This window comes from Ammospiza nelsoni, chromosome 6 (genome assembly GCF_027579445.1).
Source record: "Ammospiza nelsoni isolate bAmmNel1 chromosome 6, bAmmNel1.pri, whole genome shotgun sequence".
Lineage (NCBI taxonomy): Eukaryota > Metazoa > Chordata > Aves > Passeriformes > Passerellidae > Ammospiza > Ammospiza nelsoni.
The window spans coordinates 29,106,744-29,133,874 of NC_080638.1; the positions used below are offsets into that span (position 1 = coordinate 29,106,744).

At 40.5% G+C, this 27,131-nt stretch overlaps 1 protein-coding gene across 9 annotated transcripts in view; it reads left to right on the forward strand.

Annotated features, from left to right (window-relative positions):
- The first annotated feature begins 785 nt into the window (after positions 1 to 785).
- The window catches only part of NUMB (NUMB endocytic adaptor protein), a 92,747-nt gene continuing 66,401 nt past the window's right edge, over positions 786 to 27,131 (forward strand). For all 9 annotated transcript variants that reach the window (XM_059474765.1, XM_059474771.1, XM_059474766.1 and 6 more), the window contains exon 1: positions 786 to 877. The gene's annotated coding sequence lies outside the window, so the exon portion shown is untranslated. The remainder of the gene's footprint in view (positions 878 to 27,131) is intronic.

Below are 27,131 nucleotides of genomic sequence, written 5' to 3' on the forward strand. Positions count from 1 at the left end.
GGTAACTTCCCTTTGAAGCGAAGCCTCCCTGCTGAATTCAGCACCTGGTACTGTCTCCATTTGGAAAATGGAGGCATGCTAGTGTTTCTAGCCGAAGGAAGGATATCCTGAGAATACTGTGGTTCTCAGTCTCAGTCGTGAAGGTTAAAGGAGCCTGCTCGCGATTTTCCTGCAAGCCTGGCCTCTGGCTGATGTAGGGCATCACGGTTTCTGGAGAGCTGGCATTAGCAGCATGTCCCACTGCAGCCCCCAGGGAAGGCGTCAATCACCACCTGTGGTTTATTGGGGGGGAACCGAGGTGGCAATGGGGCTGCGGGAACCCTCCTCCTGGTGCCACCACCGCAGCCGTGAGGAGACGAGAACCACAGCTGAACCGAACCGCAGACGGGCGGTGGAAGGCGCATCGCGCCTTGGCGCATCAGCGGGTCCCCGAGGTGCGGGGGATCCCCGGTGCCGACTCCGGCCGGGCAGCCACCGCCGCCTTCCCGCCGAGCCGCGCAGCCGAGCCCCGGGGGGGGCGGGCGCAGCGCCGCAGTGGCACCTCGGGCAGCCAATCCTGGCACGTTGTCCCCACCGCGTCAGCCAATCGGAACCGACAGTGAGAGATTGGGGGCGCCAAAGCCCCGGAGTGAATAAACCACCCGGGACCTGTGGGGCGGGGATGGGCGTGGCCTAAACTTTGACAGGCGGCTCCTCCCACCAATCCAGAGGCAGAACTTCGGGGCGCGTGGCCAATGGACCGCCGGGGTAGGCGTGGCTGGCGACGGGGGCGGGAGCGGCGGCCGGGGGGCGGGGGCGGAGCGGCGGCGGCGGCGGCGCTGCTCGGTGGCGACGGGCGGCGGAGGAGGCGCCGGAGGGAGGTGGCTGCGGGTAGCAGGTGAGCACGGCCGGGCCGCGATGCGGGGAAGGGCCTTCGCCGCGGCGGCCGGTGGCCGGAGCCGCGGGCGGGCGCGACGGGGCCGTGCCAAACCCTGCGGGGCGCGAGTGGGTCCGGCGGCGGGGGGAGCGCCGGAGGCGGGGGAAGCTTGAGGGGCTGGAGGGGATGAAGGGGGGGCAGGGGTACTCCAGGAAAGTGCGTGCGGAGGCGGGGGGAGACGTGGGAGCACCCTCCGGTCCCCTCCCCGGCGGGGGGCGGTGGGGTGGGGCGCGATCCCCGCGGTGCGGTGGAGCGGGGACCCGGTGCAGGTGGAGCCTGCGGGGGGCGGCCGCGGCACCGAAGGGCCCTACGGGGAGCACCGAGCCGCTGGCCCGAGGAAGCGACCCCCGGGGCGGCGCCGCTTCATGGGATTCTCCCGGGGCTGCCTCCCGTGCCTGCGGTCTCTCCTAGGCCTTGAATCCCAGCCAGGTTTCCGTCAGAGGGTCCCTCCGCCGCGGCCGCTCCCGGGCGCTTTGTATCGCTTGCCGCCCCTGCGTGGCCGTGGGAGCGAGTGGGGGCTCCGGGAAGTCGGGGCTTCCCCGGAACCGCTGCCCCGTCTCAGCTGGGGCTGGGGCGCTGTGAAGTTCGGGAGGCGTCGGGACGAGGCTTTTGGGCGATGGTGCTGACGACCCAGTCTGGCAGCGAGAGTTGTAGGGGAAAGGGCCCTCGTGAGCAGCGGGGCTCGTCTCTTTTCACCCGGTTCGTGGCTTGGCCGGTGCCTCAGTGCGTGTGCGGCAGCTCGCCAGGCTGCACAAAGGAACAGCCGGCCGGGTTCGGCCCGTCCTGCGGGCGCAGGAGGGATGGATGAGCAACAGCGTGCGGGGCGGGGGCTGCGGTGGGCCCGGGCAGCATCGTCCCGCTCCGTGCTCCGTCGGGCACGGAGGGTTGAAATGCAGCTCCCGTTCGGAGTGCCTTTAAGTCCTTTTATTGCGTTCATGGAGATGAACAGTCTTCAAGAATGAAATTATGTATCCCTCACGGTAGAGTTAATGTCTTGCAGCAGCTCTGATCTATAACTCCTTCGGTCCAGTAGATTTATATAACCTGCTCATTAATGGTTTATGAAATGATAAGGGAGCTTTTCTGTGTGCTGCGGTGTTTTCTGTGTTGTTGTGTATTTCGTAATTCGGCTGTCCGGAGTAGGAGAAGCTTATAGCTGTTAGCAATGTATATTTCTACCATTTAAGGGATTTTGTTTTCCTCTCGTTTTGTATTTTTGATCATTCTGCATCTCGAGATAGGCTCCTGAATGAGGAGAGCGAATAAAATGGAAGGCACAGTCATTCTCTTTGGCTACAGTAATACTCTAGGTATGACTTGTAACAAAAAATGTAAATATTTAAATGGATTTCTGACTCAGTTCTATTTGACTTATTGATCTATGGTTACTGCTAAAATGGTCTGTATGATTATGCAGAAGTTAATAGTTACCATAGAGAAAGAGATTGTTTTTCTGTTCATCGGTGAGTGTTTTCCATTTCTTCATCTCTTGGCAATTGTCTGTGGAAGTGCTGTTTTTTTTCTCTTAGCAAAAGTCTTACAGAAGAAATAAGAATGTGAGCGAAGTCCAGAACAATGAATTTCAGATGTGTTCAGCCTTGCCTGTGATTCTTGGTACCCTGAGTTATCCTACAGTAAACACTTTTTAATCTCTAATTGCATAGAGTGTTGGTTTTAAGCCTCGGTGAAAATTCAGATTTACAGGACTCTAAACCTAACACATAAAAGATTTTTTTTCCTAAAGTATACATGTGAAATGCAATTCAAATGAACCATTTAAATCCCTACTAGCAGAAAATCTATTTTTCATCCAGGGAATTACTTTCCTGCATGTATTATTTAGCTTAAATGTGTGGAATCTGAAGGCGCATGTAAACTAGACAGAGTAGACAAGTTTGTTTATCTTCTCACGTACTGTTGTGAAATCTTCTGATTTTTTGTTAGTAGTTTGACAGCATTATGCATTTGGGAAGAAAAAAACCTAAACCAACAAGCCACACTGGGCTCTTAAAACTTGCCAGACTTCTAAGTCTCACATTTTGTAGTTTGATAGAGCTGCTTGGTGTTGGAACGGTCTGTAAGTAATTTTCTTTCCTACCATAATGGATGTGATGGGATAAAAACTTTCTGAAATGGTAGTGAAAGTCTTTGCAAAAATCGCTTCCTTCCCCAGGAATAGAAGCTACTGGAAAAAACATTTTATAGTAGATTTTTTATTGTGTGTTTGTGAGAGCCTATTACAGCACTGTGAAATATGTCTTGAATTCTGCCTATAGTTGGTTTTATTCCACTATACTATTGATGGAACTACATAGCATTGGAGAAAAAAAATTGCTCTAATGCTGTAGAAATTTAATCTTTTGTACTCTAGAAAAGATGTTTTACAGAAACTGTCAAGTAAGAGATTGGCAGCCTAAGCTGGTCTAATTGATGAGTTTGGAGTTGTATCCTACTTATTGTGTTCATCTACTTGTCTGACACTGCTGATTTTATTATTTTCTTTGGGGGAGGGGTCAAAGTTTACTTATATTTTTACTTGCTTTGCCAGCTTATCAAGCAAGCTTGGTTTAAATTAATGTGAAGTCTTGTTCTTAGTATTGTTTTTGGAGTTTGCTTTGATCAGTGAACATATATTAAAATTACAGATTTCTTCTTGTCTCAATTGATCTCAAAATATTAATAAGTGAAATTGAAGCATATTGCCTTTCTTTTCCTGCAGAATACCAAGCATAAATTCAATCAAGCTAAGACTTAACATGTCCTCTACAGTCATATTATTGAATTACCACTAGAGCAGCTTTGATTTTTCTGCCGATGCTTTCACCAAAAGGATCTGTTTTCCTCTGTTAGTCTTCCTTTGCTGATCCAGCTGAAAATGGCCGTACAGAAAAATGTTAAGCTGCAGTTGGATCAACTCTCTGAACTGACTTCGTAGCTATACAAATGTTATTGCTTGCATAGGAGGAGAGGAGGCTGTGCCCACTCTTTGCTGAAGCAGCTCAATTTTAGTTTTACCTGATAGTTCTGCCTTGTCAATAGACTTGGCAGCTTAATGAAGCTCTGGTGGTCGTGTCTCCTTCTTGACTGTGCATCTTCAGCTGCTGGCAAGGAGGCCTTTGTAGCTGTGAGTTAAATGAAGTCAGGGAGTTAATCAGGTAGTTAATTGCTTTTTTTTTGTTTTGTTGAATTTTGGCTGGATCATGTATCTGAACAGGCTGATCATCCAGGTCATGGGGTGGAAATGGGACTTACATTGAAGTGGGGTTGGAGATTGGTAGCTCTGATTGAAATTTCTTTGAGCTTTTCTGGAACCATACATTTCCATCAGCATGACCTGGGTTAACAAAGACCTATAGCAAACTGTTTCAAGCTGGCTTGGCAGGTAAAAATCACAGTAAATTGGAGAGTGTTGTTCCATTTCTTTCAGCTGGCATGTTGATGTGGGTGGCAATAGTAATGAGCAGAGGATGCGGAACTAGGGATGTGCTCAGCACAGCAACCTCAGACTGACGCAGCTGTGTCTGGAAGGGGATTTGTGCTCATCCTAAGGGTGGGATCCATCAAATGCTCATTTTGGACTTATGTTCTTTATGGTGTATAGTTAAAACAGATGTTGCATCAGAAAGAACAAAATTTTAATAATAAGCAAGATCAGGAAGACTCTTCTGTTCTGCTGTGCAGGATGTGGTTTTTGTTGTTGTTTTGTGGGTTTTGTTTTGCTTTTTTTTTCTTGTTTATTTTCCTTCATTTTTATTGAGCAAGCCTTGCAACTGACAGATATCAGTTTGGCTGTATAAATGGCATCATGTCATATGTAGCTGCAGTTAGATGTTCATCCAGACCCCTTTGAAGCGTGTGGTTAGAAGATAGCTCTGAAAACGTGAATTGCTTTGTTTGGCGTTTGTCTTACATAGTAATTCTTTGTGGAATCCTGGTGTTCTGTAGTAGTAATTACCAGATGTGATGGCTTAAAGATGTTTCTGTACGGTAACTTCTGTTTCCGCAGAGGTGTGACTGAAAGTGTGTCAGGACAAATTTATTTGTGTGTGAGAAATTGCTTAAAAGGAATACGTATGACAAGATGTAAAGCTGCTCTTGAGGAAAATATAAAACCATTAATTTCAGAGTCTGGGGATGTGAAACAAGCTCTTGGCTTCTTTGAGTACTGAGTCTGTAGGATTTTTGAGATTTTGCTGGTGGGCTTTGATACTGAAGCCAGAACCAAAGCTGTTCTGGCTTTGGTTCACCCTTCTAAGTGAAACCATGGAAAAGTACAGTGTATTAAGACTTGGACCAAACAGTTTGGAATCTTCTTCTGATTACCTTTCCTTTTCTGGGAAACAACAAACTGGAACTTCCTGGTGAACTGGATTATAAGCAGTACTGTAGGTATACCTACAGAGAGTTTACTCTTCAGAACTGCTTTCTGTAGGTGTGTACTTGGTCATTGGCCTGGGCTTGTTCACTGATCTAAGAGCTGCAAGTGTTACTGAGACTAAGAGAAACATGTACTTGGCCAGAACCACTCTTACTGCGTGCTAGCTCTTCTAAGTTTGGATGTGACCACTCTTTATCAGTTTATTTTTCTGGGGCAAAAACTCCAAACATCAATGATCTCTCTTTCCTTTTTTGTTATGTTGTTTCAACTTCATTAATGTGATTCAAGCCTCTGTTGAGGCTCCACTCTCAGCGGTGGACTGATTTTAGACTGTTAAAGAACCTTGTTTCTGTAGTCCACCAGGACTAGAGATACCTTGGCATTTCCAGTGCTGTGGAGTTTGCTGATGGGCACCACTGAGCATATAAGAGCCAAACTGTCCTCGCCTTGTAGTGCAGAGTGGTTCATAAATGCTTGGATCTTTAGTTAGCTGATATCTTTGTGTGTTGCCTTAAGATTTTGAGTGAGGATAGTCTTTTTTTCAAAGGCATTAATTCATCGACTCCTGTAGTAAAAATCTGTGGAGACATGTGAAGGAATTTGTTCCCCATATGGAGGAATGACACAAATAGAAACTTGGTTCACAATTAATATAGGCTGGGTCTAGATTTTGTTTAGTAACTAATGATAAAAGTGTTGGATTTATATTTTCCCACAGTATAAGGAAAAAGCATGTTCCTGCCTTCCAAATGTGTCAAACAGCAAACTTCTAGTTTTGTTCTTGGGTGGTTTTTTGTGGAACTCAGTAGCACTAGACCAGTTCACATGAAACAAGGAGCTGAATACCATAGTCTCATGAAACTTAATTGCTGTTTTTAAAATTTTTTTCTCTAATATTTGGTTCTTACTCAAATTAATAATCTAAATTCTGTGGGGAGAAAAAAACAGTGCGTACTTTTTGTTACAAAAGAAGTTGTTATTAATTTCATTTGTACAGGTGGCTGTAGCTGTCATGCTTTGAGGGTTCCTCAATGTCTCAGCAGTGGATCACATGAATTTTCCAACCTTTTCATGTGCTTTACTTCTATGCCTTTAGCATATACTTTTTTTAAGGCTGGCTATTTTATTGTCAGAGTCTGCTTAACATGGTATTTCTGCTGACTGTTTTTGATTTAAAAGAATGAGATGTGACACTGTTTTCAAAAAGCCTGTGAGGCTTAATCTGGTCTAAAAAGTCTGAGAAAGAATTTATCCATCATTAGTGTGGTACTACTCAAGGTTTAGTGCTTTGGGTTGGGCTGGGGTTCCTGTGCAGTTTCTTCCTTGTAGTTCTGATCAGTGCAGAGTCTGTATTTATGTTGAGTCATCGCATTTCAGGTTGAAATGTACATCACCTGTGCATCAAATTCCCTAACCCAGTCTGAAAATCTGAGTATGAGAATTAGATTGTCTAGTTTAAAGTCTTACATAAACCAAAGTTTATAGGATTCAGTGACTGTGATGTTGGTTTTGCTTTTTGTATTTTAGCACATACCTGCTGATAGAGTGGCTTTTTTGGGGTTTCTTTCCTTACCCCCAGCCCTCCCAGTTGAATGATTAGTAAGCTAGTTAATAGTTATGATTATTTGTGTGCTCTTATATTAATGGACCTTGAACATTGTCAGAGCTTAATATTGATGTCCAGTTTTGCTTGTGTCTGTAAAGTTTGGTATTTCTGTGTTGGTTTCAGTGTCTATGTGAGAAGCATCTTTTGTGTGATGTGCTCTTTCTTTAACTGGATTTGCACAGGGTAGCTTTGAAAGAGTGTCATGACATTTGTATGTATATTTATTTGCACATGAGGATTGCTTCCTCTATTTGACATGAATTTGTCAGAGGCCATTTGCTGGTTTAAAGTGCCTCTCAACTGTGCCATCTTTGAGCAGCTGGCTGTTCCTGTGTGTTTTCTTAGCTTGGCAGCAGAGAGCCACCCTCGTGCAAGGGAGTGAAGGACTACAATTCAGTTGGCCTGTATCTTTTTGATAGGATATTTTCTGAAAGTGTCTGTAAAATAGTTGTGTTTTTAACAACCTTTTTGTAGCTGAATTTATGTAGAAAATCTGAGCTATGGTTTGGATTTGCTGTGTGCAGCTGGCAAGTAGAAGACAGTCACTGAGTGCTTTGTCAAACTCACTGCATGTGCTATGGATAGGTGCATCATGCTAATATTAATGTGGATTGTGTATCATTGTAAAATTTGCTTGGCCCACACTCTAACAGCCAAAATACATGACTACTTCTTTACTGTCAGGTGGGGTAGGGCACACCCCTTTAAGGAGGTATGTGCTTAGTACTATCTAAAAGTTTTCCTTGTTCTTAGAAGTACAGAATTTGTATCTCAGACATGACTTTTATTGATGTATATGACATAATATAGATTCATGTCCATTATCTCACATTTTAGATACAGTCCCATACTTAAATTTTATTTTCAGTTGCAATAAGTTATTCTCTGCACAGTTAACTCTTGTTTTGAGCATCATTTATTTTGTCTGTTAGAGTTTGTTCTCAAAGTAATCAGTCTTATCCACAGTGTTCAGCATCTTGTCCTTGCACAAGCCAGGAACACAACTGTTACTAGAAAAGGCGACGTGATTTCTCTGCCTACAGTATTTGTTCACTTAAGGATGAGGACCCAATTCTGAAAATCACACAGTGTAAAGAATATTTGTCATTCAAGCAGAGAAAAAAAATCAGCTCTACCATATACTAATTTAAGTACTGTTAAATTATTATTCTAGTACTGTAGACATAGTCCTTCCTTTCTTCTGAGGCAGGCAGTGCTGAGGTAGGAATACAGATACACCAAAATAGTGAGGTCATGTGAACTGCAGAAATTTTATTCTTGATTTGGAAGTCTTAGTGAAGATAAAGAATGAAAATATAATAATATTTTTTGAGGAAATCCAGGATGAAAATCTTTCTGATTCTGTCTTGATTTCCTTATTGCTCATTTTTCTGTTTTAATTTCTTAATAATATACTGCAGTATTTTGCTATGAATGAGTATCATAACTTGGTTGAGGAAAAAAAAACGTTTTCCACAAAATGGCTTGCCTTCTCCGTTTGCATATTTTCTCTCACTTGCAAGAATGTGGTTGATTTGGTAGTGTATTGCTCTCTTTGCTCTCTTGCATTTCAGGCAAAAAAAAATTTAAAAATGAATTATGTATTCAGAGGTAAGAAACTTTTTTGGAGTGTGATGTGTCCTGGAATTTTCTGAGATGCTGGATCATGACTTATCTCCAGTTGTGCCTGATGACAGCTAAACTTCTTGCACTTCTGAATTGCAGTTCAACACCCCAGGGCTGTTTGATTGTATATTCCTTTCTTGAATTGAATAAACTATTTTCTTTTTCCAGGTTTGTTTTCAGCAGGATCAGCCCCTGTTTTCACTTCTGCAAGCACCCTGGAGCTTTGGGTCGGGGAGGACAAACAGAGGGGGTGTGCTGTTGCTAAAAGGAAGTGACATGGATCCGGTGCATACAGCTAATGTAACCATGATGTAGTACATTTTTGGAATGGTCCTGCCTATCTGCCTCCCTCACCCTCCAAAGATCCCACCTGAGATGAAGATTATGCATTCAGGAGGTCTTCCCTGGAGTTTCTTCTAGATGGATCAGTGATTTCTGTGGCACAAGTAGTGATGGCTCTGCCTTTTTCAGTAGAGGAGCTTCTGTAGGTGCAGTTAGGTGAGCTGTAAACTGCTGATAGTCTTGTTACAGAGATGGGAGCACATCTCAGCTCCATGAGTGACAGGACATCTCCAGGTACTGTCACACTGTTTTGTTGTCTGCTTCTAGCAGATACCAAGATTTTGTTTAAACCAACTGTGTCCTACTCACTGCCTTGACTCTGGCTCCTCGCATAGTGCGTCAGGTCTAGCAGCCCGAATGAGTTCTGTCCCCTTCCATAATGACCCTAGAAGTTGGGGTTTCTGCAAGTAAAGGCTGTGCAGCCATCTGAGCACAAGTAAGGAGGGGTAACTAAATGCATGTCTTTGTTTTTCATGGCGTTAGATCAAGTGAGAAATGGAACTGACTGGTGTGGGCAGAGAGTAGGCAAATGCTAAAATTATTAATGTGGTGATCGAGAAGACACAGTTTATCTTGCTAATGTTACCTTAGGGAAAAGAAGAGTAGTCCCAAAATCTCCCTTCCTTCAGATTTTCTACAAAGAATGGGGAAAATTTCTCTTACAGTGGACTGTTTTTTTGTTCCCCTTCACACATTGTCTCTGGCTCCAGTTACGTTTAGAAATAAACAAACATGCTTGCTTCAATCTTATGTGGCTTTTACACTGGAAATGATTGCTTATTGTTCAGCTCACTGTTTCAGTGTTTAGTCTAGGTAAATGCTGCATGAGCTTCTTGTCCTCTTTTAGAAAGAATCTTTTAGCTTTCTAATGTGCATCTTTGCTGTGAGACACATCACATCTATAAAAACGGATCAGTTGCAGCTGAAATAGCTGCTATCATGAAATAGCTAATGATGTGTTGACTCATCTGTGAGAGATGACACTGCATCCGCTCTAGTTCTGTACCAGATACCAGATCAATCTGCTGTGAGTTGTCCCAGTTTCTTCAGTGGAAAGGGACTGGCATCTGTCAGTCTTGCATGATATCGTCCTCAAAGCTTGAGGACTGCTGTTCTTTGGTAGGTGTAAAATGTCAAATTTTGAAATTTACATTAGATTTAATTCCATCTTCCATCTAGGATGTGATTTCAGGTACACTTCAGGGCATAGATAATGCCTGCAGCTCATGGCCAAAAATTGTGATTTTACCCTGTGCTTTTCCCTGATTTTCCTTGTGGTGCATGCATGTATGACTGTTAGGGCACTAAACAATACTGGCTTAAAGCTGTAGGCCTGATTTTTGGGATAATCTCATTACATAAAGTTGGGGATGGTACTGGTGTGAAGTACACTGGGAATTGCTTCTCTGCACAGCTGTTTACATGGAACTGTGAACAGCCTTCGTACTCAGGATTTAGTAGCCCTTGAGATCTAAGCAATGAAGATGTGGAATCCTGGTAATTCTTAGCTCTTGCTGCTTTCAGGCACCTCATTGTTATTAAAGACAGTGATTAGTTTAGGGATGTAGCAAGGATGGTCTTGGGGATTTTTTTTAGTTTTTTTTTTTCCTAGAAGCACCACATTCAGTGTTTTCATCTTTTAAAAACAAACACAGTTTGTCTGTTGTGTTAGGTGTCAGTAATGAGTTTGTATTTAGCTTCAACCTGCTGTTGAACAGGTAATGTTCCCCTAGTAATCCTGGTATGGAGTTGAGACCAGTCTCATTTATGTGTAGGTGTTAAAGTGAGCTGCATTACTGTATTAAATTAGGCATAGCATAATTCTGTGTTTTCTTTGGGGACTTCATTATCTGCTGTTTTAAATTTGGAACTGGGTTACAGAAGTTCCTGGGTTTAATCCTAATTCTTTCATGCAATTTAGAAGTTGTTTTTATTTTTCTGAAGATAGGAAATTTTGTCCCCATGTCCTCATCACAGGCCTTTAGTCCCAATAACATTTGTAAAGAACTTAACCAAGAGAACTGTCATTAATACATATTATTTCTGACTTTATATATGTAATAATTTCCTATAGGAGTTGAGGTCATTTAAGTTCACATGCATGGAAAGTGTGTTAGGTGATTACTATTTAGATTGTAACATATTTCATTACTCTCAGTCTTGTCCAGAGCAAAATTAGTGGGGTTTTTCACATCAACTTGAGAGTTTTATGACTCATCTGTTTGGGTATAGAAATATCACTTGTCTTTCATCCGAAGGGTGATTAGAGTAGTTTAACATGCTTAAAATTCACCTTTACTCTATAGTAAGCCTAGATCACTATATAGTGGTCTTAAAGAAAGGAGTAGAACATTTCTTCTTAGACTAATGGAACATCTGAATATCAGAAATTCAGATCATCAGAAAGGGGAAGAGGCAGGGCAGTAGCAGATTGTGAAATCAGTGAAGTAAATCCAATGTGAAGGGCTTGGTCTAAATAGAATTCTTGTGGTACACAGGAAATAGAGGATGTTGAAAGAAATTACAAATTCATTGATAATTTTGCAAATTAAAATGGTTCATGGTGCAGCACAGATTCATTGAGAAGGAAGGTGGTTCATGGATCCTCTGCTGTTTTGTTTTATTTTTCAGTTCTCCGCAATCTCTTTCCATAGAAACTTCAAGGTAAAGGATGCAGGTTCTAGTAGTAGAAATGCAGACTTGGGAGATCTGGCTTAATTTTTATTTTGTTCTACAGATGTATTCAGTGATTGGTTATTTGTGGTTAAATCCAGAGGATTTAAATTTTTCCATATTAATGTTTAGGTTCTTGCCATGCCAAACTCCAAGTGAATCATGTTCTCCTGTGCATGGTGGAAAGTTAGAAATGGAAGAATCTCACTGAAATGAAAGGGTATTTACTGCTTAGTGTAGAAAATACACAGTCTAGACTCAAGCCCTCTTACTTTCTAGCCTATAGCCCTTGGGATTTATAGTTGTATGCCTCTTTGGAATTTCAAAACATTTCTGTGGTTACTGGGTTATTCCTTCTAACACATGTCTGATAGATGTGCCTCTAACAGGGTTATGACATTCAGAGAAGCAGACAAAGGTATGAGCTGCTAGCTCAAACATGTGTTTCCCAAGCCCGTCCTGCTCACTAACAAGTGGTTTTGATCCTGGCAGTGACACTAGTGGGGATGTCTAAGGATGACCCAGGATATCTCATGAATTCTTAACCTGACTGCTGCCACTGGAAGAACTGTTCTCACTGTCCATTGTGTACTTCTGCTGTGCCTTTTGTATTTGACTTTCTCATAAACCATAATCATTCAATGAAACCAGCACAAGGTATTTGCTGCTGCTGTGGTGAGCTGGATTGTCTCCAAGTGGTCTAGCAAGTGCTGTCTAAGGAAGAACGGGAACTAGGGGGAGCACTCCTGCAAACTGCTTTGAAATGTGAGTCATAATTTATGTTCTCCAGTGCAGGGAAGAGAAAATAGAGAAAAGTTTACAGATAGTTTAACCTAGCTCAGTTTCCATCTGTAAGTAGGATGCTGATGATTTTTGAGCAAAGGAAGTTGTTTGTGTGTTTTGAGAAGGCAGGTTCACAAAGTAGCAAACAAAAAAGGAAAAAGTACAATGTTTAAACTTTTTTTTTTTGAGGGAAAAGTGTTTAATAGCATCACTTTGAAGGTTGTTCCTTATTCCAAAAAAAAGGAAATAAAGGATGCACTGGACTAGAGAGTTGGGCCAAGGGCAAGCATAGCCTTCTAACCCAGTTGTGAGGGCCCCTTCTCAAGGAAGTGATAGTGGTGGAAGTAGTGGTGAATGACTTGGGGACTTTTTTCTCCCCTCTTTAGTGTGAGGATGTAACACGCTTGGTATGTTTCTGCTTTAAATGAGGGCTGCTTGGTCAAATGGTAGTAGGTTGGTGTTATGTGGGTAGGAGTGAACTGCCCAGCCATGATTAGAGGGAACAAGTGCTGGGCTTGCATGAGAACAGGTCCATTAGAGAATTTCACTTATACAGAACAATGAGCAATGGCAAAGTTTAGGCTGTGAGAGGAAGGAGGTTATTACTTGTGGTTGCTTAATGTGTGTTTTCATCTCGCTCTTGCTGACTGCTCTTTCTGCCTCTCAGGGGAAAGAAGAAGCAGCTTTTGTCTATGTAGTCTACCTATAAAACCTTGTTTATTTCAGGAGCCACATCTCACAAAGAGCTCTGAGCATTGATTTTTTGAGACTGATGCTTTAATGGAAATAAGCATTTATATGTTAGTTTCCAGAATGTCTTCATTTAATCAGCTCTTGCTTTCAGAAAGGCTGCATTGTACTTCTTCCCTAGAAACCCTGAGGCACCAGGGAGCGCAGGTGCAGCCACTTGCCTCAACTGTTGAGTACAATCTGTAGAATTCTATCTTTCACTTGTTAAAGATGTAGAACCATCTTTTCACTGTATCTAACGTGTTACAGATGATAGCTGTGACATGGTCACTCCGTTACTGTGTTCTGTGTAAGTGAAGCACCAAGTCAGTACCTTTAAACATTAACTTACTTGCTTAGCAAAAAGCTGTAGCAGTACCAGGTACCCACATCTGGACTGGGAACATTGTAGCTGATTATGTTAGTCTCCAAAGTCTGCCAAGAGTTTTTAGAAAAAAAAAATTGACTCTAAATAGCCTTTCTAAAGGAAACCTAAAGTAAAAGTGAGTTAATGAAGTTGGAAAATTCATCAATGTTGACCAGTTATTAGGGAGGTAAAACCTTGTATTTATGGAAGAGCTAAAGTTCTAGCCATGAAATGCTGCATGATTATAGACTCAGGAAACTTTATTTGGGTAGGAAGAAGTGTTTTAATTTCAGTCTGCTCCAGTCAACCTTTCTGTAATACTCCATGATGTTAAATGCGAAGTAATGACTGTTTTTAAAAGTTATTTTGAAGTAAACTTGCATGTTCCATATAAGCTGGGAGAATAAACTGAATGTTACGTACACTTTGATCTGCTTTTGTGATAAAGATGCCTGCTGTGTTTATTCAGCTATACTTCAGTGCTTTACCCTTTCCATTTCTATGGAATTTTCTGACTCTGTTAGTTTAAATTCTCCTGTTTCTCTAAAGAATGGTGATTGAACTTTTCTGTGCACAGGTCTGACTTTAAAAAGGCAGTAAAATAGCAAGTTTTGAAACGCTTTGCTTCCCACTTTTAGTTCTGTGATGTGGACATCTGATCTAGAAAAATCTTAATGCGGTTATGTGTGGTTTGATTTTATTAAAATTAATTTTGCCCCAAACTTCCCAACATAACTTGTCAGTTCAGTTTTATTGTGGATGCAGAACTGTGTGCTGTTATAAAGCCTGTGTGCTTTTGCCATTTAGACATTGTAATCTATTCCTACTCTTCGTTTTAAAAGCTTCTAAATTTGATAGTATTTGTAATTTACTAATGGGATGTTAGTTGTGCATAAATTGTAGTAGGAATGGTCAGTTGTGAGAAATTAGTGTGTACTTTTCTCCCTACCCCCTTCATTCTGGTGTATGACACTAAATTGACAACTTACTTGCTGGGGCACAGCTGTGATATGACTCTTTTTGCCAAATGGAGTTGTCAGGTCTCTTGTGCATTAATGTTCTAAAGCTGATCCTATAAGCTCTGTGTGTGTGTGTTGGACAACTCTTATTTTTATGTCTAAAGAAATGGGGGATTAATTGTATTACAGTGTCTTCAAAAGCGAGTGTTCTGTTCTTCAGGAGAACCTTGACAAGTTATTCTAGTAATTAATAAATCTCTTTGTATGGACAGGCATTCAGATTTTTGAAATCAGAGGCTTATCTGTGCTAAGTAAAGCAGAGTCAGAAAGCAGAGTCAGGTATTTTGTTCTTGGTCTGCTAAGATCAAAATTCCTTCTGAATTGGGCAAGCAACTCTTGCATTGTTTTCTGAATATGTTTTTTTTTTTTTTCTTTTTTTTTTTTCTTTTTTACTACCTTCGTCTCTGTGAAATAGCTTGTACATGGGCACTGGTGTGCTGCTGACAAGTGTCTGAGTGGTCTAGGTGAAATGAAGTATGAGACTTGTGCGTAGGTGTGGAGAGAGTTCTACAGATACAGCTTAAGAAGAGAGCTGCAGAGAAGTCTGAGTCTGAGGAAACCTATGAAGAGTGGATGCCTTTGAGTACTATTTAATACAAAGGAGATGTTAGGGTAATGAAGGTGATTGATAATCCAAGTTATTAGCTGACAACTTCCCTCCTGAAATGATTACTTATGTAACTCATTTGATTTTCTTAAATTATATAGTGAGAATGAATTGTCTTCGGTGAGTTGCCTTCAGTCTAGCCAGTTTTGTGGTTTAATTCTGACTAGCCATTATTTCAGGTTCTGACTTTGCAACTGCTCCACTGCAGCTTCCCTAAGAAGAAGCTCTTCACTACAAATATGAACAGGTTTGCTTTAAAGTGAAGAGTTGAACAGAAACTGAAGTGGGAAAGAGGCTGAGAGTTCAAAGTGAGAATGCATATTAGTGGAAACACTTTTGTGAGGCTTTTGGAGAGCAGCTTTTGTTTGATTCTGAACTAGTCTGGATGAAGCCCACCTTTTTATAATTGATATTTAAAGGTTTTTTTCCTACTTATTTAATAAAACTTATTTCCTACTTATTTAATAAAACTTGATCGTGAATAAAATTAATTTTCTTCTTGTCAAACCTGGTTTTCCATTATTCTTCAAGTAGGAAAGCTTAAAACTTGTAGCAAACTTAAAAGGAACAGATCTTAGCCTAGAAAGGCACATTTTCATACTGTGAAGATGAAACATTTCCTGCTTCTTTCTGCATGTGGCATGCAGGCTCACAGCAGGCAGAACTTAAGAAGCAGCTTTTCCCTGGGTATGGTTTCCAGTTCTTGTGCCTTTAGATCAGCACCATTCTTCTAAATCCTGAGAGTGTTTTCAGGAGGGCTTTGCTGCCTGTTGCTGCTGTAGCTCCAAGATCAGGTTCTGGTTTCAGAGCGATTGCTGACCTACAGGCTGACTGAATTGTGCAAGGAAAGAGCTTCCTTCACAAGTCCTGGAGCAGTCAGTGCACAGTTATTTTCCATTGAGGTGGCTTGTTTTATTAGCACAGAGAGAATGGTGTCTGCACCTAGGAATTACTCAGACCATGAGCAAAGGTATGGGATGCTTTAAAACTCTTGCAGTTCAGGGCAGGTTCTGCCTCATGGCTCCCAGGTCCCACGCTGCGTTAGCGAAAGCAAGGCAGATCCTGGGTGAGGCAGGTGTAGAACAAGTCTTTTCTTCCTCCCACGGTCTTATTTTAAGTTTGATCTTTTCCTCCCCCCCCCCCCCTTCATTTTCAGGGGTTAAAAAATACAGTAGTTTCTGAAGACAAAAAGGGTGTGTTCAAAAGATACTTCAAGGAGAGAAAATAAATATAAGAAATTAAGTAATTAGGGGTTTTGAGTACATGGGGAGGACTATCTGTTTAAATAAAAGTGATTTGCAAAGCTTCTGTGTCTTGTTGGTTTGTTTGGGTGTTTTTTTTAATGGATTCTGGAGCCACAACATCTATGGTTCTTTTAAAATCAATTCTGCATACAAAAGTGAGGGAGGGATCTCACAGTTATGACAAGTCACAAGTCTGTAATTTCATTTTGCAATTAGTTCAGTTATGCCAACTGAAGCTTTTAATGCTTACAAGTTCAGTACTGTTCATTATTAATAAAACAATTAGAATTTGTGTTAAAACAGCTAAATACACAGAAATCCTCTGTCACTGGCTTTACTGAGAGTGAAGATATATCCACTGAAGCAGACAACTTAATTATTAAATGCTGGCTAAGATGGAACTATGACTGAAATGGATAATATTTTTCAACTAAAAGGACTTAAAATGTGAAGACTTGTCTGTAGGAATCCTTCCTCTATAGGCAGTTTCATCCTGGTTGCTAAGAGAGAATCTTGGGTCAGTTGGTAGCAGTAGAGATGGAAAAATGGCCATTTCCAGTTTGTCCCCTGAGCCTCAACTCTACAGAGATGATGGCAGTGTGAACCACAAGGGCCTATTGACCATTCCTAGAGGGTATTTGGTGTTTCTATTCTGACTTTAGGAAGCTGAAAGCAAGCTGATGCTACCCAAAAAGAGTGTTAGAAGCACTGAGCAAGAGTTAGCTTTTTAGCGGCTGGTAATGTCAGCTTTTAAGGAAAGGGCTTGCTTTTTGGGTGAGTAAGATGATTTTAGAAGTCATTGTCTTAGAACTGCTACCCAACAAACATGAAGTATTCATCTTTAGAGAAGCTTTGTATTAGTCTTCTGTATTATTCTTAGTATAGCTTTCAGTCACAAAATGGAACTTAAAAACAATAGCTTTGTAGTGAAATGAGTATATATGTCTGGAGACTGGCTAAAGTGCTGCTACTGAAGCAGTTTGGTATTTAGTATCCTTATATCTGGCCCTCTTGGAAAAAGAAATTCTGCAGACAGTAAATTTATCAGAAGAATTTGAGTCTAAAACATGCAGACTTGGAAAGTAGGTTTTCCTTTTGGAGTAACTGGTTGTGAAAGCAGTTTGTCCTTCACAGAAAAGTAATCTGTACAGGTAGCCAGGACACACTGGACAAGAAAGGTGGGGAAAGTGGTTGCATTTATTCATAATTGTTTCTGCTGTGCTCTCAAACTTGAGGACATTTGAGAGACTTCAGGACAAAAAAGGCTGAATTTCTCATGTTTCCTTCACTTTGTTAAATTGGGTGTTTTATAAAATGTATATTCAAATGAAGTAGGACTAAGATAAGGTCTAGTAATTGTTGACAATTAAAAGTACTAAGTTCCAGTCACATACAAGTGTTCTCTTACATTTGCATTAAAGAAATCTTGTCTGTTTCTTTCTTTAATTGTTTGAATGAAGGCAGACATCAATTTCTTTCAAACTCTTAGTATAATGGATCAAGTGCTGGAAAGATTTGCTTTAATAACTGGGGGAGAATGTTGCCAAAATCCAAAGGGAATTGTGAAATGCAGTTTAGTAATCAGTGCAATGTGTTTTAAACTCAGTCCATGAAGTCTGCCTAGAAGAAAAACTATGGTATTAGGGAAAGCTGTTGGTGTTAATAAAGTCACAAACTAGAAAAGCAAAGACAGACTTAATTTACCATTTACAATTTGACTCCCAAAAGTGTATGTAGCTGTACTGAAACAATTGCTTTCATTGGCAAGACTGCAGTTTACCTTATTTCAATGGGTTGTGTTACTATACCTTAATTATACTTGACCATGAAGTTCCAGGTGGAAGAGATTTTGTCAACACTGAAAAATTGTAAAAAAGCCTTTAAAAAAAAAATTATGTCCTATCAATGATGTTGTTGGTGCAGATTGAGTAAAAGGCTGAATTTGCAGGCTGTAGTTGTACTTTCTGAAAAGATCGATTACAGGTTACTGTTAGCTCAGTCCTGCTAGGCTGAACCATTAGTGGCTGCCATAGTTTGAAGCACTTCCCAAAGTGGTTCCAGTGCTGGGGAGTTGGTGTGGGACTGGTGCTGCACCCGGGCTGGCTACGAGGAAGAGGTAGGGTGTGAGGTAGCTCTGTGGCTGCCTGGCTTTGAGGTGTGGTCTTGGGATTACTCTACTTGGGTGGGTCCCAGTATTTATATTGGGTAATGAGAGTTTGTCTCTGTGTATTGATTCAGTCTGCAAACACTGGGGCTGTACAAAATTGGGTCCCAAGTTTAGACTTGTCCACTTTTAGACAATATAGCTGCTGTAACTTTTTTAGCTGCTGTAACTTTTTTCGTGTCTCTGGAGGAAAAGAAAACCCACCCCAAATTCATCTTGTGGTGGCTCTTCTTCATCCTAATAGAGTTAAAAGAATAATATTTCTAATAATATTTCTTTATCAGCCGGACACACCTTTTGTTCCCATAGCTCTATAAAGCGCAGTAGTGTGGACTATGTTTTAGCACATCTCTAAATTGATCTGTTCCAAGTATACTCTGAGTAACTAAAAAAAAAAAAAAAAAAAAAAAAGAGGGACAAAAATCCAAAGCAGCAGCAAAGATAAATGCTTAGACTTCTGGTGAAGAGTATCTTAGCCTAGGGTTTGAGTCACAGGCAGAGTTCTGTTTAAATTAGTGTAGGATCTGGAATACTATTCTGTTAAAATACTGTCCAAGTGAGCCCCTTTTTTGTAGTTGGTTATTCAGCTTAGAGTACAGGTACTGAGCTAGCCTTTTCTTTTGGCCTTTTCTTGTGCCAAATACACCCCAAGTGTTAGCATTTATGAAATTCCTTGTCCAGATAGTAAAGTACAGAGTTGCCTCTGATACCCTATTGAGTACATGGGCTTATGTAAGCAGTGCAAATGTGTTTGGGTAGGTGTCATTAATGAACTTGAAGTTTTTGTCTAACTCTTATTTTCTCTAAGCACTTAAAAAGTGTTCTTCTCTTAGATAATGCATATTAGCTTGTATAAAAGCATACCTGGTGAGCTCATTGAGCTTAGAGGCATTAGGGACTGGTATCTCTCTCTCGGCCTCTCTCCATGTGCTCACCACCCCAGCAGCTCCCCTTTTTTATGAGAGAGAAGGGTGTCAGCTGTAAAATGCAACCAGTCTTGTCTCTGGCATGCAGATATCCACTCTCTCCATGTTTAACTTCTTGATATTTAGGCAAGGCTTACACTGAGAATCTCTTTTCTTATTTTGCTTGTTTTTTCCTTTGGTGCACCATTCTGAACTACACCAATGTAGGCTATGGTAAATCTTCTACTAGGTCAAATGATTTTATAGTTGGAAATTAGGTGCAATACAATTTCACCTTAAGTAGCAAGTCTCTGTTTTATTTGAACTATAGCTTACTCTGTATATCACACTGTACATTTTTTTTAAACTTCAAATGTTGGATCTCCTCATACTCCTTGGCAAATTACTCCAGTGTCTAAGAATAAGCTACAAATGTTCATCTAATATCAAATGCTGGGTACTTGATCTAGCAGGAAAAAAACAAAAGATGAAAAGAAGTTTGAAGTCTTTGTCATTCAGATTATGACCTAGTTGTTGCTTTATTTTCTATTTCAGAAGTCAGTTAAGCAAAATATAAGAACTCAGTTTTCATGTACGTGTGAGAGTGGGATGAGTTTCTCTTAAAACATGGGCACCTGAGCTGTAGGTACCAGTTGGGGATGAGGGAGACCTGTCAATGGGCTTTCCCTGCCTATGTGTTGCATGGTCATTTATTCTGTCTCTTGCAGCATTAAATACTCACCTTGTCCTCACTTTCTTACCAACATAATTAGAATTCATGCTAGTCTCTAGTTTAGCCTATATTCTTTTTCGTGTGTACATGATCTTATGTTTGACTTGTCATAATGCATATTGAAATAATTTTACTGTTGAAAGGACTTTGTCACCATAACTAGTCCTTTATTGCTACTTCTGAATTGTTGGTTTCTGATACTGGCAGATTATGCTGTTGAATATACTTCTTTGCAGACATAAGTGCAATATAAGAAATATTAAGCATAATACTAATCTCTGCTGGACACAAATAGAAAATAGAAGCATCTCCTTCTTTACCATATGGACTTCTGTTTACCTGTTAATCCAATTAATTGATCACATAGGTAGGTCAGCATTTAACCCAATTGAAATTAAGATTATGCAAATTTTATGGGATTTATATGCCTTTAGTTAATTTCCTTGAAACCATGATACTAGAGGTTAATTTGTGGATATGGTCGTTCTTGGGACAGAAGCTCAGAACTTATGAGAGAAATAGGGAGATTGCACTTCATTCTTTATTTGACAAATAATTGTATTACAGAGGTCTGGAGGTATCTATGTAGATAGAGAGAAAAGAAAGATTTAATTACTGTATTTTTGTATGATCTGATTAATTCCCAAATTAGTAATGTAAGAAACCATGGCTTACAAATGAGTTTAGCAGCCCTGCCATTATTTGCTGAATAGCTAGTATGGACATTGCAAGAGCTTCCAAGATGTGAAGCAAACATTAGAATTGTCGACTGTTCCTGCTAAAAGTATTTTATTTTCTGAATGTAAAAAGTTCCTACAATGTAAAAAGCAGGATATGAAATCAAATATTTCTGCAGTGTGGTTATGACTGAATTGCACAAGTCAAAACTTGTCCTTTCCTCTTTACCAGGAACTCTTTACTCGTTTATATACACTCCAAATAGTGCATAGGATATGCTTCAAATCAGTCTATTCTAAGTTGTTTAGATGAACTTCTCTCAAGTAGCTCTCAGGAAGATGGAGTTTAGTATTGTCTTATACTCATTTTTCTGAAGAAGTTGATAAAGCTACTGTACTTCACTACTTTTTTTTGGTGCAAAATTATGTCAAAACTTTCAGAAATAACGCCATAAAAAGCAATCTGGAGTCTTTAAAATAGTATTCTGTGCAATACATGTGAAAGCAGTTTCTGAAAAAATCTTGTTGGAAACCTCATTTGGCAGCCTTCAATTTAAAGGAATAACAAAATGAGTCATTCTTAAAGCATAAAAAAAGAAAATCTATAGTGTATTTTTTGTCCAGTAATAGGAAAAGGATTGACTCTGGATATGAAATGCTGAGCTTTATTGCATTAGGCAGAATTATTAACATTGTATTGTAGAGGCTGTGGCACATTTTTGGCAAGCTGATGCATTCCTCCCTTTCTCTGTTGCTTCCTCCCACTCAAGAGCTTTTGTCTTTTCTATCTGCTTTTTGAAGAGAGAAATGTGGTATGCATAAAGACCACTGAAACTGTAACTCAAGTTTGGATTTGATGTAAAGCTAAACTGTCACCATAAATTCAGATTACAGAAAAAACCACAAAACTAAAACCTTTTTTTTTCTTATTTAAATAAAGCCAAATACAGTTAAACTGTAGTAATAGGCAGTAGGGAATTAGCAGCCTGACTTCTGTAGCTCATACCTGGCAGAGCTGAGAAATGACTGTTGTGTGAGGTAATTGTGCTTTCTCCGTGCGTGTTTGTGTATCATCTTTTCTCCTTTGAGAGGAGGCTGTAATGAAAGATGACAATGAGTTAAATATAAGGAAAACCTAACACTTGTCATCGCAAGAAGGTTATGATAGTATGATGCCAACTGCTGTCATGTTCTGTTTTTAGCAAGTGTGGACTTGGTCTGTGGTTTTACTGAGAAACCTTAGTCTCTACTGGATAAATTTAGGGAAGAGCAGTGCAGCCCATATTTTTTTGCTAGAATGGTAGGAACATTTCATCATCAAACATATTGAATGTCCCATGAACTGTACCTGAAAATGGCTGCTTGCCATGAGGTGATACCTTGGAGGATTCTTTTAAGCCTGTTGTACGCAAAACCCCATCAGCAAGGTTCAGAGGTGGCTCCATACACTGCACACACACATAAGAATTTTTATGAACAGCCTTGGAATGCTACATGTGTGGTTGTTTCTAAAACAAACAGATAGTAACTCTTCCCCTCTGCCTCTGTTTATATATAGACATAGATGAATTAAAAAGCTTGATTCATCTGCAAATGGCTTTATATTTATTTAATTTATTGAAACAAGAAGTCTATAAAAGTAGTATCTTTAAATGGATAATGAAGTAATTTAGGACTAATATTTATATGAATAAGTATTTTTATACAACTAGTAATAATTAACTAAAGACATTTCACTGTGATGTTTTACATCTAAGGCTGAAGAATTATGTTACCGAGATGAGAAGAGAGGAGGCAGGGGAGAGGGGGCTGAAGCGGACTCTTCGTAGCCAAGGATATCTAAAAATGGAGCATAAATACTAACACTAATTTTCCTTTTTAGATCTTCTTCAAGTTTTATGCAATAATATATTAGGCTTACATGGAAAGGTTTTGGTAGCAAGAAGAGCTCAGGTGTGGCTTGTGAGAAGTTCCCCTCATGCTTGATATAGCCAGTGCCAGATGGCTCCAAGGTGGAGATGCTGCTGGCCAAGGCTGAGCCCGTGCAATGGTGGGATAACAGGTTTAAGAAGGGAAAAAAATGTTTCTGTGTGGGAACAGTTGCAGACAGACAGGAGTGAGCATATGAGAGAAGCAGTCTGCTGTCGCCAAGGTCAGTGAAGGAGGGCCAGGAGAGGCTTCAGGTGCTGGAGCAGAGATTTCCCGGCAGCCTGTGGGTGGAGACTGTGGCGAGCCAGGCTGCGTCCCTGTAGCATGTAGAGATCCAAGGTGAAGCAGACACCCACTTGGAACCCCTGGAGACCCCCATGCCAAGGCAAGTGGGTGCCTAAGGGAGACTGTGACCCTATGGGAAGCCTGTGCTAGAGGATGCTTTGGCAGGACCTGTGGACCATGGAGAGAGAAACGCAGGCTGAAGCATGTCTGCTGCCAGGACATGTGACCCCACAGGGGACCTCTGGTGGAGCAGTCTGTTCCTAAAGGACTCTACCCTGTGGTTGGGACTCATGCTGGAGCAGTGGGTTCATGAATTGCAGCCCATGGGAAGGACTCATGTTGCAGAAGTTCATGGAGGATAATCTCCCATGAGAGAGACCCCATCCTGAAGCAGGGAGAAAGTTGTTTCTCATTGTCCTACTCTGATTTGATTGGTTATAAATTAAATTGACTTGCAAGTCAAGATTGTTTTGCCCATGACAGTAATTGGTGAGTGATGATCCTGTCCTTACCTTGACCCAAGAGCCTTTCACTGTATTTTCTCTGCCCTGACCAGTTAAAGAGTGGGAATGATAGGAATGTCTTTGGTGGACACCTGATGTCCAGCCAAGGTCAGCCCACCACAAAATTATAACTATTACATGAAATTTCTGAAATAACCAGAACAGCTAGCAATTTGATTGTGGTAAATATCTGGCTATTTCCAGACAAATCTTTTCAAGTGATAGCAAATAAAGTGTTTTCAAGTGACAGCAAATTTAAAAAGTGTCAGGGAAGTATCTAAATAAATATATTGTCTAGGAGATTGTCATGGAAGTTCAGAGATGCTTAGGAGTGGGCTTCTGTATTACTGGTGCAGTGTTGCATCTTGACAGCTCTTGTCCCCAAAAGATTTGGTGGGGTCAAAAGTTTTTAAGTATTCAGCTATCACACAAACCTTTCATCTGTGTTAAGTCCTAATCCGTAGTGGTATGCTGGCATTATGGCCTTTTTAGCTCATACATAATCTTAGTATACACTGCCTGACCACTGTTGCCATTTTCTGCCATTTGCATTTTTGTAATGAAACTGCAGGACTACTTTGTACTGTCACAGAGTTTTTCTCAAGAATAGACTTAAAGAGCATGCTCATTTTGGTAAAGTTGAATTAGGGAAACATTAGTTGGGTGAGTAATACCGTTCTTTTGTCCATGTGGGCAAACCAGTTTTTCTCGTTCAGTGGTAACCAGCATAATGTAAAATATGTGTATTTGGGTCATAGTTTCTTTGTTTCATTTATGATCTAGCATTTTGGGAGGATTGTTTTAAGTTTTCCTGTTCTGCTTCTAATGATCTTGAAATTTCAGATTTGGAAGCCATAATGAAACTAGCAATTTGAGAAACCAGCTTTGGAAAACTAGCACAAAATTTCATAATTCAGCACCTGGACCCTTTTATTTTCGCTTTTCCTTTATGAAAGTTAAGTGCTGGTTGTTTTCTCAGCAGATGTGTACAGATGTCACTGTTATGCTTAGGTGCCATTTAATGCAGGTAGGTGACCTCGTGGGGACTTAAATTGTAATATTCAGTAGCATGGACCTAGTCATATCAATATTTCTGAAAACTGAATGTCCATAAGCAGATTCCTTGAGAAATTTGGCTTAGCAGTGCTCACTGTTAGTCTTGTCACTTAGTGCTCAGGAAGGGTTTGATGAGCTTGTTGCTGGCTTTCATATTGAAGACTGACCTATGATAGATATAGCTCTGGAGAGAAACTCCTTATTAAGGATATGTTTCCTCTCCTTATATATAAGGAAAGGAAATTGTATCTATACAATAGAATAAGAAACTATTGCCATTTTGTTCAGTTTTGAACATACTGGAATTAAAAACCAGTAACAGAAAAAACAGTCCTAATACTAAAGGTACTTGATGGGTTTTTTCTTTTTTTTCTTCTCTCCCAGACTCACACAGCATAAACAGATATATATCATACAACAAAATTTTTTTGGTTGAAGATTGTTAGCAGTGGCCATTGAATAGGGTGAGATCTGATTAAAAACACAGAAATCCTCTTTATGGAAAAGAAGTAATATTATGAAATGGTCCATGGTATTGAAATTATAATTTATAATAGTTAATTGAAGTTTCTCAGTTTTGTAAAGTAAACTCCATTTCTTTAGATGTCCAAGTAGTAAAGGACCATTGTCTCATCCATTCTAAAATTTCCTGATGGGCTGTGTCTGACCTGTGGATCACTAGTAAGATTTTTACTTTGCTGAAGCTTTGTTCTGCATGTTTTGCTAAAAAGCTAAATACTGTGACTGTAACAGACCTTTGTATCTGTTAATTAGTAAATGCCATCAGTTTCTGGACGAAAAAAAAAAAATCTTTTAATAAAATTACTTCTTGTCAGTTGATCACACTTTTTCCTTGGTGAGTACAGAAATAACCAGTAGAGATGCAGGCAGTCTCTGCTTTCCATGCTCAGATGCCTCTTTAGATGTGTGAAGTGCTGAGTGGTGTGACCCATTGTCCTGTTTCAAAACAGGCTTTCAAATGCTTGGTCAGAATTGAGTCAATAGGACAGGGCTCTGAGTGTCCTGGCCTGTAGGGATGCTTGAGATGTTACAGGTCTCATGTTAATACCTGGATTTTCAATAAATGTATTGAGAAGAGATGTAATTTTGCTTTTTGAATGGGTGGATGTTAATAGAACTAGAGCAGTAACTGGAAAATGAGTAAAATTTAAATAAATAACACTAATTTTCATTGTATCTTGGTTTTATTCTTTACTCATTTGCTTTGATACCTGTTTCATTGAGTTTTAAATCTGATGGGTTAAACCACCCCTCACCAATGCCTACTGGGACACTGAGCCATTGACCACTACTCTCTGGATGCAGCCAGCAGCTCAGTGTCCCAAAGGACATTGGTGACAAACGGTGTCCCTCAGGTGTCTGTGCTATTTAATGTCTTCATTAATGATGTAGTTAAAGGGATCAGGTGCACCCTCAGAAAATTTGCTGATGACATCCTTTGCTCTGCTGAGACCCCACCCACAGTGCTGCATCCAGCTCTGGGGTCCCCTGCATGGGAAGGACACAGACCTCTTGGAGTGAGTCCAGAGAAGGGCTATGGAGACGATTAGAGGGATGGAGCACCTCTCTTCTAAGGAAAGGCTGAAAGAACTGGAATTGTTCAGCCAGGAGAAGGCTCTGGGTAGACCTTATTGCAGGCTTCAGTGCTCCAAGGGACTATTAGAAAGACAAATATTTTAGCAAAGTCTGTTGCAACAGGACAAGGAGTAATCACTTCAAGCTGAAGGAGTCTATTTAGATAGATATATGTAGGAAATGTTTTACATTTCTTAAATGAGAGGGTGGTGAAACACTGGAACAGATTGCTCTGAGAGGTGGTGGACAGCCCATCCCTGGCAGTGTTTGAGGTAAGGTTGATTGGGGCTTTGAACAACCTGATCTAGTTGAAGATATCCCTGCTCATTGCAGGCGACATTGGACTAAATGAACTTTAAAAGCTCTCTTCCAACCCAAACTGTTCTGTGATTCTGTGAAAATGGTATTTTTTGTGCAGGTATGATGCATTTCCAGTAGTAAAAGCACTTGCTCAGGCGGGTCTTTGCATTCACTATCACAGTCAGACAGAAAAAACCCTTTCTGACTGTTTTCTGAAGGTATCACGCTCAACCTTTCTTCTTCTGCCATTCTGCTGTTGATCAGGTTGTGAAAAAGAAGTAGATGAAAGAGCTGCATGCTGGGTATTTGAGTTTTAGTGTGGGTTGGGGTCAAACATAAATAGCTGTATTTATAGAGGAAAGAGGGAGAACTGCTGAACTGATTATACTTGTAAATGCACTGGAGTTTTACCTAGAGCACTGAGCTGAAATGAGTACTTGTTTTGGAATAGATTTAATTAAAGTTTTGTTCAAAGGCTTTTTAAAAAACCTGTTAAATCAGTTAGGGAGTTAGTTAGCCACCAATTTAGAGGGAACTGATTAAGGACGTACTGTTGGTTTCCTCAGATTTTCTTTGTTGGTGTTTCTACAGATGTTCAGATTCCTTGTGCCTTTAAGAATTGCCTCCTATCATACAGTGGTAGAGTGGCTGGAATGCCTCTAGCTGGATATACTGAAGCATATCTGGACTTCT